The sequence below is a fragment of the Pinus tabuliformis genome, chromosome 9 (genome assembly GCF_031772625.1).
Source record: "Pinus tabuliformis cultivar Carrire ecotype Pingquan chromosome 9, CPIR1, whole genome shotgun sequence".
Taxonomy (NCBI): Eukaryota; Viridiplantae; Streptophyta; class Pinopsida; order Pinales; family Pinaceae; genus Pinus; species Pinus tabuliformis.
This window is the reverse complement of record NC_142307.1, coordinates 104,100,935-104,117,232: the sequence shown is the minus strand read 5'-3', so window position 1 is coordinate 104,117,232 and position 16,298 is coordinate 104,100,935.

Genomic DNA, 16,298 nt, shown 5'->3' with positions numbered 1-16,298 from the left:
TTTCGGTAGACATCACCGAGGAAGTGTTTTGTCTGCAGTGCGGATAGAACAATCTTTGGTAACTTGGAAATTTTTCACTATACCTAGGGGCATGCAAACCTTTCGGTGTGCAAGCGAAGAGCGACCATTTATTTTTTAAATTTGTAGGTCTTCTAACCCTTTAAACTCGTAGGATTGGTCGTTTCCTAACTTGCATTAAGAAAGGATGCGGGGCAAAGCTTTGAAAAATGCCATTTTAAATGAGACATCCTTATTATACGACTGGGTCGAGCAGTTTTAACGCGGAATTCAAGCTCGTTAAAAAATAAACATAAGCAATGAGCAAACATTCCCCCAGAGTTTAAGCTCATTAAAAATGAACCAATTTCCGGTAAATAGCCATTGTGAATGCATTATCATCAGCCTTTTAAGCCTTGGTCATGTTCTCATCATCACCTCCACACTGTATTGGCCGATCATTCACCTCCATTTGATTGTTTACCCTTTTGAGGAACAGCTGCGAAGAGTGATCCTATTAGCCATCCTTGTGACATTGCCGTGATTGGAAAATTCCAAACCTTACCTAGAATTAGTTGCTACCCGAATTTATCACTCATTCCTCGAAAAACGAGTCTCCTTTAAGCTCTTTTCATCTGACTCGTAAAATATGAAAAGATTGCTGAGAAATTGGCCTTTCCAGCTCGTTAAAGTGACTAGAAGGGCCATCCCTCCTTTAGATTTTAATCTTTTTGGACCTGAGGGATTATTACACAAAAATATCGAGCGCTTGTTTTGTTCGGCTCGTTAAAATTACCGAAAATCCATCCCTTTTGTATTATTCTATACTTTTTCAGACTTAAGGGATTATATGACGAAAAAGGATTATTGGAGTTTTCTTTACGTCCCTTTTTAGACTCTCTAAATTTGAAAAGGACCGAGTTATCTTTGTCGTTAAACTCATTAAAACCGAATAGCGACAAACTTGTCCATACAGACAAGAATGAGTTTCATTATCGCTAGGCTCGTTAAAACATAGCGATGGGTTTGCCTGAAGGGAAAATTATAGAACAAGCATATGTTATCCTCCTCAAGCTTGACAAAAATAAAGAGGTACTGGTCAGTAATGACTGGGGAAAAATTGGGAAGAAAACTTGAAGAAACTTTATTGGTAGCAAGTCGATCTTGAACATGACACTTTCACTCCGCATCCGAGTCGGGTTGGGTTGTTCCATTCACTGGTCATATCACCATTGGTCCGTCACACCATCCATATTGGGGTTAACGATACCAATCCATCATGTCAGTGTCACCAATATGTTCAAGAGAAGTCGCTCAAAGAATTCACCTGTGTCTCATCCACTGCAATACATTTACGCTCCATTCTTTCATGATTGCCACCCTGAACCTTATATCATCAGATCATTTTTACCTCCATTAAAATCACTTGCTCCGTTCCATGTCATTGATGTGGGATTCACTAAGGCCCTCCTATGACGGATCGCTTCTTGTCAACATCAGTTCATTATCTAGGAAGTCGATCTAGGAGCAACCCTTTCGGTACTTTGAAGCTTGCATGCCTCAATGGCAAGTTTCTCACTTCCGGCGACAAGTTTACATCAATGGCCTTCGACTGAAAGATTTTGCGTGGTGTTCGATGCCAAGTCCCTTATTCACACCACGTGAATTTTACTGTAGTACCTTGAGGGTCATCATCATTATCGGTGATTCCTCTTGCGCCTGTTAACAGCTTACATCATTGGCTGGTAATCAGGCGATGTCTTTCCATGTTCGACTCTAGAACATCTCTCACATGGATCGACTTGTACTTTGAGTGAAGATCAAACGAGATTGAAGACCCCAGATCTAGTTTCATCCATCCGGACTGCGATATATATTCAGGAAAATAAAGACATCAAATGTACATCATTGTTGCACAGATAATCATCCAATCCAAGGGATGATGGCTCTACCAGAATCATCAGTCTGCATTCATACGATTGTCTGTCTTATGTACATGAAAATGAATTTATAAAGTTGAGCATGGGAATGCCTGCCCCAGCTAGATCATGAAAATATTATGAAGATAATGTATTGTATTGTATCTTATTACAGGTCACCTTCCAGCTTGAAAAAACTTCGGATCCTCATGATAAAGCATTTCACCCAACATCAAAAGATTAATGACCTCATGCTTTAGGGGGAAACTGTTATAGACATTTTTGGGCACTGCAACCCCAATCATAAATGTCCATAAACCAAGGGCTCCTAAGTCCCTAAAAGTGTTGTCCCGACCCCTAAAAGAACAAGGTCAACTGATTACAGCATCTCCCAGAAGTTCTCCATGAAAAACTACTTAGAACTAGTCAAAACTAGAACATCTCACCTGCTGCATGGTCAAAGTGCATTGCATCCCACCTAAATGCACACGGGAGGTGCGATGCATACTGAAAAACCCTTCTATGGGGTGCGATGGGCGAGAGTGGACAAATGGCAGGGTCAATTTGTGAGGTGGAGGATCATGGAATCTTCCAGAAACTTCTCTTGTGACACTTGCCTCTCTGCATTCGCCCAGGGATGAGTAAGAGATCATCAATCTCCAAGTGGAATCAAGAACTATCAGAGAGAGGACACTAATCAAATCTCAAAAGATGACTCACCCCCCTTGCAAACATCTATATATGGATCCCTCGTCCCAGAGATTCGGAGGCTGGAATTTTTTATCTTGTAAGGAAGTGCTACTAGTTTCTTGGTGTAACATCATAGTGTTGGGTGATCTAAGATTTTCATGAGGTGAAGAAGGGCTTTCTTGCTGAGAGGATGACGCTGGGTCAGAACAATTGGTTGTAATCCTCTTTTCTATTCTTGATTATTAATAAAGCTATTCAAGTTTTCCTCCACATTCTTGTATGATTGATGATATATGCATTTGTGTGGTCAATATATATCTGGTCCTATATTGTTTATGATTGTAGATCTCTATTATTGGATAGTGTTATGCTGCTTTGATTCCACAGGTTCTCTTTGACGCTGGGTAGACAAGGAAGCGAGTGGCAAAGACCTATCAGAAGGGAGAGGAATCAAGCAAGGAACCAAGCGCAAGACAGAGGTTGGTCTCCTCTTTTCCCCTCTTATCTACTTCTCATAAAGGAAAATGAAAGTGGTTTTAGTTTATTTGTTTCTAAGGTAGCTACCAGCCTTAGTGGGACTAGCAGCTCTGCATAGACACTAGATTTCCTGATAACATGCGGCGGGCATTTAAGTCAAACTTTATGGGCTAGATTCTTGAAAATATACTGCCAATCAAGCATTAATGGACTAAATGTGGGGGAAACGGTTGAATTCAAATTCAAAAGGCGCTATAAATTACAAAGGGCTAGCTAGAAAACAACACTTGGCAATTTGAAGACTGAGTTGTTGCACGCATAGACATTCATGAACTCAGATCTGTTTGATCTTCTGAAGGCAAATTCTTTGTTTGAGCAATTACCCAAGTCGTTAAGAGAATTTTGGAATAGCACTATGGTAGCACTTAAGGAAGCCATGGATACTAGAGTAATGACCGCTAAAGAAGCCACATATGCGATTATGGAAGTAGAGGTCCTAGAAAGGGTCGGGATAGTCGCATAAATCCCGAAATCGCCACGTACATTGAGACCCAAGAAAGATAAGCAGTCTATGGTACCAGTGCGCATATCCCCTAGGAATCCGTTAAGGACTAAGCTTACCATGGAAGAAAAGGGGAAGGCTATCAATTTGGAGGCCGATGAGGAGGAATAATTTGAAGAAATCCTGGTTGAGGAGGAGGAGGATGTAGAAATGGAGGTGGAAACCTAGGGTGCAGACCCTCTGAAGGGAAAAGCAAGAGTGACCAAAGATATAGATGAGAGAAAAAGCTCTCTGCAGACTCCACTATTCCCTGACGACATTATGTTTTACGGAGCGCACTTAGGGCGAGTGCCTGTATTAAAATTTTAATACTAGGATCTCGCGGACCACGAGAAGTTCCCACATTTGGAAACCGTGCAGCTGATGCACCAAAATAAAAATGCACCGATGGGAGTTATAGAGTTGAAGCTGCATAAGTGGTTGAGAGGTGTAGAAAAGACAGTACTGTTAAACCTGCTCTGGGTGCCACATTACCATCACACCCCAGTGACTTTTTGTCATCAGGCAGTTGCTCTGCCTAGTGCATGATGCGTGCTTGTGGTTGGAGGAGCCCATCCCCATCACAGACCACTTAATTCAAATAATTACCTGGCTCCCTTGCAAAGGGGAGGATCCAACAAATATCTCGTAGGGAAAGAGTGACGACTTGGCCATTGCGGAGGCCATGAAGAAGAAGTTTAAGCTGGAGAAGAAGAGGAGAGGGTACACGATTTCCAGCATCAACAACCCTGCGGTCAAAGTTGCTACACTGATATTGGCTAGAAAGGTTATGCGGAAGTGCCGCACGGATGAGGTGCTCGCGCCGGTGGTTTTACTTGCCGCGCAATGCACAGAAGGGGTCTAGTTTAAGTAGGAAAACTACTTGTGCAGAGAGTTCCTTGAGAACTGTCATGAGGAATAGGAGCAGGGGAAGAATTTTCATTATGCGTTGCAGTTGTTGTCCATAGTGTTGGTGGCATTGGAATTGCCCGAGGACATCTAGTTGCCAACGATCATGCAGGATCTTCCGGAGGCAACGAAGTACGCTTCACTGTGGGCAACTAAAGATGTGTAGAGGATAAGGGACAGTAAGATATTTTGGGTGTTCATGGAGATGAACATTAGAATGGGGATTAATCGCAATCCGTGATTACCACCCACCGTCTACAACAGTCTGTAGAGCTTCCTAGAGTTCAAGATAGATTTCCATCACGTTTACATCAGGGCGCAAAAGGACCCCGCTAAAACATGGCGCAAGCTACCCTACTAGGCGATAGACGACGTCATCTTCACAGTCCTTGAGTCATGGCCATCGAAGTGGCACGCTCCAGATAGCTCTGCAATGGAAGTAGAGAAGTCTGCCGCATAGAGGAAAAAAGATGAGACGAAACTGCAGATGACGTAGTTGGCAGAGAAGCGTAGGAATGAAGCAATAGTAGCCAAGGCCCAAGTGGCATGAGACACTGCAAAGTTGGCGGAAGAGCAGCAAAAGGAAACAAAGGAAGAGCGTGAAGGACAAAAGTCGCCTTCGCCCAATCTGGAGACAGATACAGAGCAAGGTGGCATGGACCCACAAACAACGCCACCCAACTAAAACAACCATGCCCAAGAGAGTAGGTAGGGCTGTAAAGAAGTCGAAGGCTTCCAAGACTTCTTCTGACCTGATCACCCTCAATGAGGGGGATCTGCATGAAATTGGGGTGATGGTGAGGGATGTCATTGTGGAGACCCTCTAGTAGTTCACGGAGGAACACCAGATGGTGTTGGGGGGGCTCTCCAAGCATAGATATAGGAGTTGCAGGTGTGCACCCCATAGGCTGGCACTATGTCAACCATCCTCGCACTAGGCATGACTGCGACTGAGGAGATATTGTGTACCTGGATGACTAACACAATCGTGCTGCCAGAAGGAGCACTAGTTACAGAAAATGAGGCCGACGGGCCTATGGTCAGTGGGCTGAAGGGAATCGGGATAAATATGCTGCACTCCCTCGGGAGAGACTCTATGTTTTGCAGGACGGAGTTACTGCAGAACTACGAGCCAGGACGGGTCACGTGCTCCAGGTCATGAGCTAGCAACGCATCAAAATTGAACAGTTGAGCCTATAGTGCAATGAGGTAGTGGCATAGAACCGAAAACTAGTGTTGGTGATTGAGGAAGCCTGCTAGATGGTCCTAGAGCTGGCCATCCAAGTAGAAGAACCAGTGGAGGCGTGCATTTGGAAACTAGTAGCAAGGGTGCATGAGGAAAAGGACAAGATGGCCAGGGTTCAGCTCGAATTGAACCTTCAGATAGCCAAATTGCAATTGAAGGCGCAATCTTCAACTCTGCTAAAGGTTAAGGAAAAATGTGCCAGCGCGATTACAACATCAATAGCAGAGGTCAACAGTGCAGTGAAAGACCGCACAAAGCTTTTAGAGGATTCGTTCACGGTTCTCACCACTCTACAGGAGGACCCAAACATACAACGCCTAGAAACAGAGGCGCACAAGCTACAACAGAAGTACGATGAAGTAAAAGGGACCACACAGATGGTTTCCCTTACATAGAGGCTTGCGTGAATGTAGCAGGCGAAAGCACTCAAGGAGCAGGTGGATGCTGCTCGAAATAAGGAAATAGTTTTGAAGGCGCACTTACAGCCGTGGATTGATGAGGTGTATGTCATTATAGCCTCTATTGAGGCAAAGCTTGCGCAGATGCAAGGAACACAAGAATAGATTTAGGGAAGTAATTCAACTACAATGGTCTTTGAACAACGCATCTAGGAAGTGCAGCAGGCAACTGCTTAGTGCGCTGTCGATCTTGTAGCAATCCAAGCAGAATTGCAAGGTCTTCGCACAAAGATCTCCGCACTAATAGAGTGACTCAAGGGCGAGTCACGATGTTTATGTTGGGGGCCTATTAGGCGCAGGATCCCCCAAGGGAAGTTTTGGGGCTTAGAGCCCAGATTTTGGTCAAGAGTTGTAACCCCGATGTAAAGACTCCGCATTTTGTGGGTGCGGAGTGCGTAGTTTGTAAAAGAGTCATAGGGTTGTCCGCCCTCATTTTTGTTATTGTGTTGTCAGCTGTAGAGATCTACCCATGGTCCGCGGACCATGGGATTGTATAAATAGAGCAAGGCTCTAAGTAGTTAAGAGATCACTAAATAATAATGAAGATAAGGATGAGGATTTGAGTCATATCTGAAGTGTAAAGTCTAGTTTTGGGTCGTAGCATAGGAGAAAGCTCTGAAAATGAGTGCACAGAGGCCTAGTCGTCTGCAGTTGAGTGCGCAGGGAAAGTCGAGTCTATAACTGTTGGAGCATTAATAAAGAGAAGTTTCATATCCATTCTATGTATTTATTTCCTGTTTTATGCATCTGTTACATTGAATATATTGGGTATGAATTGCATTTCTACTGTTTATATGATGCGTGAACATAGAGGACTGTGTTGATTAAGTGAATGTGAGATAGAATATTTGTTTATGTGAAGTTAACTAACATCTGTAAGAAGATAAGTAAGATACACAGTGTAGTTTGGGGAAATAGCACAGGTTGTTACCATAGCAGCATGAAAGCATCTCAGCCCTTTGTTAGGGCTGTACGAAAGATGATTATAACAGATTGCAAAGGTATTGAAGGTTAGAATAGTGCGTGAAATGACTTGCGTGGAAGTAGGTACAGTTGGACTAAATCGACACCTCAGACATCTCAAGGGTGCGAAAACTTGGTTCCAACATCCCCCCATACTGCTTCGAGTGAGACTTCAGTTCGTGCTCCATGGGCTGATGCTGAAAGGGTCAGTAGTGTAGGGATTTGTTTAGCTAAATAACTCCGAACCTAGGTCAATCCCCCTCAAGCCAACAAAAGCACTATCCCAGCACTTTATGGGACCTCTACTTCCGTAATGGCCTGTGCAGCTTCTTCAACGGTCATTACTCTAGTATTAATGGCTTCCTCTAGTGCCGCCATAGTTCTATTTTACAATTCTCTTAATGGCTCGGGTAATTTCTCAAACAAAGAATTTTCCTTCAGAAGATCAAACAGATCTGGGTTCATGAATGTCTGTTCACGCAATAACTCAGTCTTCAAACTGCCAAGTGTTGTTTGTTGGAAAGCTCTTTGTAATTTATAGCACCTTTTGAATTTGAATTCGACCATTCCCCCCACATTCGGTCCATTGATGCTCGATTGGTGGCAAATTTTTAACAATCTAGCCCATAACATTTACCTTAAATTCCTGTTGCCCACTCCATTTGGTCTCAAACCAGGCATCACATCAGGAGTAGTGACTGTAATGGTCACTTTCCAGCCAACCCGTGCAGCAGCACAACTACCCTCATGCTGTTGCGGACCTTGTGACACTTCGATACTGTGCGCAGTCCTGGTATCGCGTAGCTCCCGAGAAAAGTAGTTTATAGTCCCACACCTCTTTTCAGCTGCTTGGAATGCTAAGGCTATTCTTCTGTCAGCTAGTTAGATGGTCGGGCCACCGGTGTATGGTTTCAAATAACTACCATTTACTGTTCCTGGGAAGAGTTCTCCATTTAACTTTACCAACTGCACCGTGCCACCATTTGTGATCTCCTTAATAACATACAGTCCCAGCTAATGCATTCTTTGCTTCCTCGGGAATTTATCAAACTTACTATCATACAACAATACCAAATCATTCACCTTGAAGGTGCGCAACTTAATATGTCGATCATGCCAAGCCTTTTCATGCTGCTTTTGGACCTTCTCGTGAAATCCAACCAAATATCGTTCTTCTTCGAGCTCCTCCAACTGAGCGAGCCTCTCTTCCAGGGCTTCATGGTCCATCATGCATGTGAGCGCTGCTATGCGTAGACTAGGCAAGATTTATTCCATAGGCATTACAGCTTCCACTCCATAGACAAGCCTAAAAGGTGTCTGTCCCGTCAGTTTCTTGCATGTCATCCTATAAGGCCATAATATTGCGGGTAAGCACAAGTCCCAATCACTTCACTATGCATTGCATACCTTGGTTAGTGTAGTCTCCAATATTTTGTTAAATGCTTCTACTGTCGCATTAGCCTGTGGGTGATACAATGTGATTTTCTGATGATACACCTGAAACTCTTCCGTTAGCGTGATGATCATCTCGTTCAGTAAATGTGTATCGCAATCACTCATCAAGATCTTTGAACATTTGAAGCACGTCAATACGTGTTCAAATAGAAACTTCACGGCCATCGCGGCCATGTAATCTTTTACCGGCTGCGCTTCTACCTAACGAGTCAGGTACTCTGTCGTAGTGATAATATATCTCGCGCCTATCTTTCCTTGAGGTTTGATAGGTCCTACAAAGTCTATTGCCCACTTTTCAAAGGGATGTAATGTCATTTGTGGATTCAAAGGCATCTCGTCCCTCCACGATGGTTTACCTATTCTTTGACATACGTCACAGGCCTTGCAATGTGCTTTTGAATCCCGATGAAGGGTCGGCCACCACAACCTTGCGCAAAGAATATTCTGCACGGTCACTCTCCCTACATAATGTCCTCCCGTAGCACCCCCATGAGCTTCCTCCAGGATATTGCTTCATTCAAAATTAGGTACATACCTTCATAGTATCTCATCATTTCCCATCTTATATAGATGCCCCGCAATGACAGAGAAATCTGTTGCGCGCACCACTAGTTCCTTCTTCTGCTGGACAGAGTACCCTGTCGGCGTAGTTCTAGTTGTTAAAAAGTGAATTATATCTTCAAAATTTCCATCCGCTACGCGCACAACAAAAAGTTGTGCATCGGGTAGTCCTTCCTCCAAACTAGTAGGTTCCTCCCCTGTCTCAATGCGTGACAAGTGATTTGGTCCCGTGTTCAATCATCCAGGCTTCACAACAACTTCAAAATCATATTCTTGGAATAGTAAAATCCACCTGCATATGCGCCCCCCCAACATAGGCTTATTGACCAAGTACTTCAGCGCGGAATGATCTGTATACATCTTAAAGTGACCTCCTAGCAAGTAGTGTCGATACTTTTGGAGCGCATATACCATAGCTAGTCCCTCACATTCAGTGGTGGAATAGTTCTTTTCTGCTTTGGATAATCTACGACTCATGAATGTGATAGGGTGATCCAAGCCTTCTCCACCATCCTGTGTTAGTACTGCCCCCAACACTATACTCGATGCATCAACATGGACATGAAACTCTTTCTTCCAGTTCGAGAAGACTAGAATCGGCGCAGTAACCATCTTTTATTTTAATACATCCAGGTTTTTCTTACAGTCATCGTTCCAGCAAAACATGACATCCTTTTTCAACAACTTTTCCATCAATGCAGTGATCTGGCCATAGCCTTTGATGAACTTCTTGTAGTACCTCGTATGTCCCAGAGTAGCACGCAGCTATTTCGCACTTTGCAGCGCTTCCAAATTCAGAATCATCACGATTTTCGCAGGGTCCACCATAAGCCCTTGTTTACAAACCACATGCCCCAACAGGTTCACAAAAGGAATGGAGGAATGTACACTTCTTGAGGTTGAGCACGATTTGGTTCCTTTGGCATGTATCCAACATCAAGTGCAAGTTCGCTTCATGGCACCTAACCAGCCCAAATACAGTCCAGTCATCAAAATAGACTTCCAAGAACTTATGAATATATTCCCTGAATGTCACAACAACCACATGCAAAAAGATAGCAGGGGAATTCTTCAATCCAAATGGCATGACAGTATATTGAAAGCAACCCCACTCAATCGTGAAGGTTGTCTTGCTCTTATCCTTTGGAGTGATTTTGATCTGGTGGTACTATGAGAACCCATCAGTGAAAGAATATGCTTCCTGATCGCCTACATTGTCTAACACCTCATCCATGAATGGAGTTGGGAAAAGATCATGTAAACATGCATCATTCAATTTTCTGAGATCCACACATATTCTTATTTCATCCTTCTGCTTCTTCTCTTGTACCACCATCGGGCTTACCCAATCAGATTCCTCCACAGGCTCAATGATGCCTGCCATGAGCATCTTGTCTAGTTCTACATGGACCTTCTCCTTGTATTTCGGATTTAAGCGATACGACCTCTATAACTGGCTTCACGTCGGGTTTTAACGTGATCTTAATTACCCCTAAATCTTCGAGTATTCCCTTTAAATCCGTAAACTTGGATGGGAATAAGTCCTGATATTCACGGAGTAATTCAGCGACCTTATCCACTATCTCACCATCCCAATAGTCTCCAATCTTTGAAAATTTAGATTCCGCCTACATACTAATGTTTACCTGCTTAGTCTTCACTGACATGGTTATTTCAGGGTTCTCAATTTGTGGTCCCTGAACCTTGCAGTGGCCTTCCGTTTCTGGAATGTTAATTTTCCACAGATCTTCGTCCTCTTCTTTAGTAGTTACATTATAACATTCCAGCACACAACTTAGCTGAGTGGCCCATTCAGGCTTAATTGATTCTACCGGCTCCTGTGGTATCCTAAAAATGGTTGCCTTTACCTCTTGTAGCGCTTCATCAATACTGTCCCACCCATCCTCAAAACTGAAGGTCATTACAAACCCTTCGTGTAGAACATCCCATTCACCTGTCCCATGGTAGAGCTCTATTTCTATATACCAGTTCATTGGTATAACATCTAGGGTATGACAGAACAGGTGCACCCACTTAGGTTGTGGCTTTTCTCCATAGGTCTGTGTCCACTTGGCTAGATGTGTGCGTGGATCATCCTGTCCATTGTATTTATCTATCAGTCACACCCTAGGCTTCCCAAATCATGTGTGCATCATTCTCCTACACTCGCGCCAGTCGTCAAAGCTCCCTTTGTGCGTACCCCACCATCTCGCGGGCATAGCGCGCAGTACCTGGTCCAAGGCCTAGAAGCATTGCTTTTCCAACACCTACCTTTCAAATTTATTCAAGAAGGTGTCTACCTCACTTAGACCATCATAAGTAGGCAGGTCTCTTACTTCTGTCGATACACAATGCAGTGATCTTGTCATCATATTACAATTCAGTGTAGTTACCGCATGTAACCGATTCTAACATTGCTCCATTTCCTCATCCGAATCTGAAGTACAGAAGCTTTCGTGCTCCCATGCAATCCACCCATCCGTGGTGGGATTCACCCAGTCCTGGTTTCGCGTTGTTATCTTATAGATGAAGTCCAAATCATCATCACTTTCGTAATTGTGCACCGACTCTGTATAGCGCAATCCTTCAGTAGGGTCTAGGGGTATAATTATGCGTAGTGACTTCTTCTCAAAAATCATCTTGCGCTTCTTCAGATTAATTACCCTGTTCATGTTAGTGGCCCAATCAATTCCTAAGAGCGTAGGGTAGGGATTGCTATCATCAACAATCTCTATCACCTCAAAGTTTGCTAGCGCGCTCGCTCCCTCAATATCCACGGTTATTCCCTATAATCGCCCCATGGTTATTATTTTCTGCTGGTTCATCGTTCAGAGCTGAATAGGAGACCACTGCAGTGTAGGTCTCCCCATTCGCTTCCATGTCTATTTCAGCAGGACATTCGTATCCAATCCTAAATCCAGGATAACTTGATCCATCTCATATTCTCCAATCTGCACGATAAGTCTCATCTCTCTTCCCATTCTTGTCTTATGTTTTCCGATCTTCCTAACCATGCACGGTTCTCCTAGCACAGTCCCAGCGGATCTATTAATGAGTACTTGTAACCATTTCACTGCCTTATTGTCACACAGTAGCTTCATACATGTTTCTAGGAACACTGTGAGCATAGACGAGTTCATCTCCAGCTTCGGTTTATCTTTTCTTATGGAAGTGGAGGCATCCACGAAGCTCTTTTTGGCTTCCATGAAGGTTTCCTGAGTGCGCTCCAAATCAACTCTGCTTCCTTCGCTGGAGCTTTGCGAACCCAAGCACTATCTTCTGGTTGTTTTCCTTTGTTGTCTCCCGTTGCGATTCCATTTCGGAGCACATTGTTCACATTCGGATCTTCCTCGCGCGGCTTAGACCTCATCATCTGCAGATTCTGAGTCAGGGGAGGTGGTAGCACTCCTTGTAGCATATCCTAGCTATCAGTGTAGGACAATCTTCTATCTCATGATCAAACAAGTTGCAATACAAACATGACGGGCGCATTGTGCAATCGCAGGCATAATGTCCTAGCCCTCCGCAATTGTAGCATATCAACTGTCCGTGACCTTTGCCAGGTCCTCTTCCACCTCAGCCTTGTCTGCACCCCTGAAATCATGTTCGTGTCATTCTTGCATTTTGGTCAAGGGGTCGCATTTCAGCCTGAACTCTGTAGGTGGGAGTTCTATCCATCATCAAATCATAACTTCTACAAGTGTGCTCATCGTGCCCCACTGACCTATAAAAGTTGCAGAACGACTGTTGAGAATTTTACGTATACTTCTGCAACAAGTGGCAGTTGTCCGTGGCATGCTTTCCAGCTAGTTGACAAATTGTGCACCATAAAGTAGGCACCGCGCTAGGTTCTTCTTGTGCTTCCGGCCTTAATGGCATCGGTCCTCCTCCTGCGAGGTAATTTGCGAAAACCAAGCAGTGGTCCTTGTCATGACCCTGACCCTTGAATTTTACGCACCACACCTCTTCGCGCACTTCTGGTCGAGCTATCCTATCCTGTTTCAAACTCTGCATCTCAAGGCATAAATTCTTCAACTGCGCATGGATCTGTTGAACTCCTAAGTTGGGATCTTGCATCGGGGTCTCATGTAGCCTCATAGAAATCTCTAAGGCCTTTGCCCGATTCATTATCTTTTGTTGCGATAGCCCACTTCTTAAATGTGGCAGTAGAAAAGCTACAAACCATTCGCGATGTTGTCCATCTATCATATTCATATTATTTTAATGAATTGTACATTTCAGCATCTGATCCAGCTCCCAAGGAGTTTTTCCTGGTAGCATTGTGATCTCTTTGAATCCAATGATCGACTGTGCTTCAGACTTCGTGTTATAGACATTTTTGTGCCTTGCATCACTGAGCATGAAATGTCAATAATTAAGGGATCCAAAGTCCCTAAACATGTTGTTCCTACCCCTAGAGGAACAAGGCCAGCAAACCACAGCAGTTTACAAAAGTTCTCCACCTTAAAACACTCAAAAACAAGCAATTTCTAGATCATGTCAACTGCTCCACTGAGCATCTGCGCTGAATGTCAAGTGCTCCACTGTGTACCTGCGCTGAATGTCAACTGCAAAGTAGGCCACCTGCGCTGAGCGTACTTGGACAAGCGGCAGACTCATTTCTCAAGGTGTCAATGCCCAGGAAGCTTCCAAAATGACACTTGGATCAGGGAATTCGACTGGTGATGAGTAAGAGGTTCCAAATCTCCAAGTGGAAGTAAGAATCTCCAAGTGGACTCAAGAACTGAAGTGGGAGAGGACACTAGTAAGCTCCATGCAAGCCTTAAGCTGACTCATCCTTTCTCCAAAACTCCTATATATAGAGCTCTCTCATGAGGTCTAAGGAGGCTGGATTGTAATTGCAAAGAATTGCTGTTGGTTTGTGGTTGGATCATTGGGTGTTTATGCTTTGAAAGGGGCTGAAGAAGGAATTCCATTCTGCTGGGAAGGAGATGCTGGGTTGGAACCCTATGGGTTGTATCTCTTCCTGAACCTTGTTTATCAATCAATAAAGCTTCTTGGTTCTTTCCTATATGCTGGTGTTTATTGTATGATTTGCATTAGTGTATTTGATTTACTTCTAATCCTGAATCATTTATGAATATGTATATTTGCCTTTGTATTGTGTCCTTCTCTTGTTGCATGTAGCTGTTCTCTTGTCACAGGTAGCTGTTCTCTTGTGATCTCGTGGGAGCAAAAGCGAGGAGGCAAGTAGCTGTGGACACACAAAGAGGAGAGGATTTAGATCGAGGGACAACCGAAAGATAACGGTAAGTCTACCAATCTCCTCTCTTTCATATTTCATAAAGGAAGAAACCGAAGTAGCTGCATTCGTTTGTTGCTAAGGCACTATCACGCCTTAGGTGGATAGGATCGTCCTGCATAGGCATTTTTCCCCACAACAAATTGGCGACTCCGCTGGGGAAGAACTTTGTTTTAGTCATTTTGTTTGAGCTTGCATCATTGTTTACTTCATAGACTCAACGGCAACAATCGAACTGCTTTGCAAAGTAGAATGTTGCTGCTTTGATCCTTTACTGGGTTTTTGTCTATGATCTTAACAATGGACTCATAAATGACTTGATGATCCTTTGTGATAGTCTTTAGTACCCTTTCAAAGTATCCCTCTGTTTATACCTTGCTTGTGTTTCTGATTTGGCCTGAAACAGTTGATTTTTGAGCATTTTATGACCCGGAAACCAAGAGAGACGAGAGTTTCTCCTTTCAGCGCAGGCACTGTGAAGGCAGTCTGCATTTCAACGCAGGTCCCGTGAAGGCTACCTGCGCTGAATGTCAAACTGACAGTGTTGTACCTACGCTGAACCAGTGTGGCCTTGTGCAGCTGGGGTTCCTTGCTGTCTTTTGCCTGTTTTGATCTCTGTTTTTGCTGCCTTTAACCAGCATAGGTACCACATCTGAAACCCCTTTTCTTTGCTTGTATTCCGCCTCATTTTTGTACAAAAAGACTGTAAGTGTTTTTATGTGTTTGTGGCGTCATTTACAGTTTTCCTTTGCATGAGCGAAATAGTCATCCTGTAGCCTTGATTCAGATCCGATTGAGTGATTGATTGTGATCTTAGAAGAGAGTTCATTGGCTATTTGCAGTTTGATTTATCATTTGCTTTTGCTTATTGGTTTGAATTTGTCATTTTTAAGTGTCGAAACAAGTATTTCTTTCGAAAAATCACAAAGTGATTGTAATCTCTTCTACCCTTGCTGATTTGGGAAAAAGTAAACTTGTTTATTTTCAGTCATTTAAAAGCAAATTCGAAGTTGTGCAAAAAGCTTTCTTTGTAGGCATTTATACTAAGAAAGTGAAAACAAACACCTGCATTGTGCATTTTGCATTTTGATAAGTTTGCATGTTGGATTTAGGAAGAGTGCATTAGAGTGTGCTGATTGCTCTTTGAGAAAAGATAGTCACTCTCTTTTCCCTTAGTAGCTAGGATTTTCAAAGTTGAAAGATTATAAAGCTTGCTTATCATCTTAGACTGCATTTAGGAATTTGTACCAATACATCTCGTCGTGATCCTGAAAGACAAACTTTAAAAAGATCAACTTAAAATATATTGAATGAACTTAAGAACGCTTTGCAACATAACGCTCACAGTAGAGGTCTAGGTAGAGACGTGTTCCGGCGTCGTTAAACGTAGTGACTGTCGATCTCTACGAAGGTGGGTGATTCCTCCTGAGGGACGATTGCACTAATACGGACTTGTGCTCCCACGTACCGTCGCGTATATATTGGGAGACCCCTATAGGCATATATCCTTTATCCTTAGGAAGCCGTGTTGGCCGCCCTACTGATCGCAATGCAGTGAACACAGCATTCACGAAGATCGACCACCCGTACCGTAAAACGTATTCTGTGGTTTTGCAAAAGGTTTGGCACACCCTCTGCCTAGATCTCCAGAGCAGTTTCTTTTGGCCTTTTTCAGACTCTATAACAGAAAAAGTCCAACCGAGCATTTGTCACTTCGGGCTCGTTAAAACATCGAAGGAGACTAGAGTCATCTTTAGCTTTTTCTCGACTCTTTAAAACTGAAAAAGCAAGTTGTGTCTAAAGCGTCGTTAACAATTTA